This window comes from Penaeus japonicus, unplaced genomic scaffold (genome assembly GCF_977035675.1).
Source record: "Penaeus japonicus unplaced genomic scaffold, GWHDUDI00000001_assembly GWHDUDI00000004, whole genome shotgun sequence".
In the NCBI taxonomy this organism is placed as follows: Eukaryota; Metazoa; Arthropoda; class Malacostraca; order Decapoda; family Penaeidae; genus Penaeus; species Penaeus japonicus.
This window is the reverse complement of record NW_028234406.1, coordinates 30,706,525-30,709,024: the sequence shown is the minus strand read 5'-3', so window position 1 is coordinate 30,709,024 and position 2,500 is coordinate 30,706,525.

Genomic DNA, 2,500 nt, shown 5'->3' with positions numbered 1-2,500 from the left:
GGGTGATTTGGATGGTAGTTTGGTTGTGTATGGTGGGTGGTTTGGATGGTAGTTTGGTTGTGTATGGTGGGTGATTTGGATGGTAGTTTGGTTGTGTATGGGCGCGTGGTGGGTGATTAGGATGGTAGTTTGGTTGTGTATGGTGGGTGGTTTGGATGGTAGTTTGGTTGTGTATGGTGGGTGGTTTGGATGGTAGTTTGGTTGTGTATGGTGGGTGGTTTGGATGGTAGTTTGGTTGTGTATGGTGGGTGATTTGGATGGTAGTTTGGTTGTGTATGGTGGGTGGTTTGGATGGTAGTTTGGTTGTGTATGGTGGGTGGTTTGGATGGTAGTTTGGTTGTGTATGGGCGCGTGGTGGGTGATTAGGATGGTAGTTTGGTTGTGTATGGTGGGTGGTTTGGATGGTAGTTTGGTTGTGTATGGTGGGTGATTTGGATGGGTTGTGTGGGTGAATTTGGATGGTAGTTTGGTTGTGTATGGGCGTATGGTGGGTGATTAGGATGGTAGTTTGGTTGTGTATGGTGGGTGGTTTGGATGGTAGTGGGGTGTAGGGGGTGTTTGGATGGTAGTTTGTGTATGTTATGGGCGCGTGGGCTGGGTGATTTGGATTGGTAGTTTGGTTGTGTAAGGGCGCGTATGGTTGGGTGGTTATTGGATGGTAGTTGGTTGTGTATGGCTGTAATGGTGGGTGTTGGATGGTAGTTTTGGTTGTGTATGGTGGTGGTTTGGATGGTAGTTTGGTTGTTTGGGTCGCGTGGTTGGGTGATTGGGATGGTAGTTTGGTTGTGTATGGGCGCGTGGTGGGTGAAATTTGGGATTGGTAAGTTTGGGTTGTGTATGGGCGCGTGGTTGGGTGATTTGGATGGTATTTGGTTGATGTAATGGTAGGTGATTTTGGATGGTAGTTTGTTGTGTGTATTGGTGTGGTGATTTGCGGATTGGATAGTTTGTTGAGTGTATGGGCGCGTGGTGGGTGATTTTTATTTTTTTTATGGGATGGTAGTTTGGTTGTGTATGGGCGCGTGGTGGGTGATTTGGATGGTAGTTTGGTTGATGTATGGTGGGTGAGTTGGATGTAAGTTTTGTTGTGGTGGGTGATTTGATGGTAGTTTTGGTTGTGTATGGGCGGCGTGGTGGGTGATTTAGGATGGGTAGTTTAGGTTTGTTATGGGCGCGTGTGGGTGGGTGGTTTGGATGGTAGTTGGTTGGTGTGTATGGTGGGTTTTGGATGGTAGTTTGGTTGTGTATGGTGGTGTGATTTGGAGATGGTAGTTTGGTTGTGTATGGTGTGTGTGGTTTGGATGGTAGTTTGGTTATGAGTATGGTGGGTGATTATGGATGGTAGTTTTGGTTGTTGTATGGGGCGCGTGTGGGTGATTAGGATGGTTATTGTATGGGGTTGTGTATGGTGGGTGATTTGGATGGTAGTTTGGTTGTGTATGGGCGTATGGTGGGTGATTTGGATGGTAGTTTGGTTGTGTATGGGCGCGTGGTGGGTGATTTGGATGGTAGTTTGGTTGTGTATGGGCGTATGGTGGGTGATTAGGATGGTAGTTTGGTTGTGTATGGTGGGTGGTTTGGATGGTAGTTTGGTTGTGTATGGGCGCGTGGTGGGTGATTTGGATGGTAGTTTGGTTGTGTATGGGCGCGTGGTGGGTGATTTGGATGGTAGTTTGGTTGTGTATGGTGGGTGGTTTGGATGGTAGTTTGGTTGTGTATGGTGGGTGATTTGGATGGTAGTTTGGTTGTGTATGGGCGCGTGGTGGGTGATTTGGATGGTAGTTTGGTTGTGTATGGGCGCGTGGTGGGTGATTTGGATGGTAGTTTGGTTGTGTATGGTGGGTGATTTGGATGGTAGTTTGGTTGTGTATGGTGGGTGATTTGGATGGTAGTTTGGTTGTGTATGGGCGCGTGGTGGGTGATTAGGATGGTAGTTTGGTTGTGTATGGGCGCGTGGTGGGTGAATAGGATGATAGTTTGGTTGTGTATGGTGGGTGATTTGGATGGTAGTTTGGTTGTGTATGGTGGGTGGTTTGGATGGTAGTTTGGTTGTGTATGGGCGCGTGGTGGGTGAATAGGATGATAGTTTGGTTGTGTATGGTGGGTGATTTGGATGGTAGTTTGGTTGTGTATGGGCGCGTGGTGGGTGATTAGGATGGTAGTTTGGTTGTGTATGGTGGGTGATTTGGATGGTAGTTTGGTTGTGTATGGGCGCGTGGTGGGTGAATAGGATGATAGTTTGGTTGTGTGTGGCGCGTGGTGGGTGGGTGGGAAGGGCGTTGGATTGGCTAAGCGGTGGATGCAGCAGTTCTTGGACTTGTTCAATGCAAGACGTACCACGAACTGAAGCTCACACCTAATAACGGCATTGAAATGATGGAGTGAGAGAGAGAGGGGAAGGGAGAGAAGGCAAGGGGAGATGAAGAGGGAGAAGAGGACCGGAGAGAGTGGTGGAACGGAGGAGAAAGATAAAAAGGATTAGTAGGTGGATGAAGAGGAG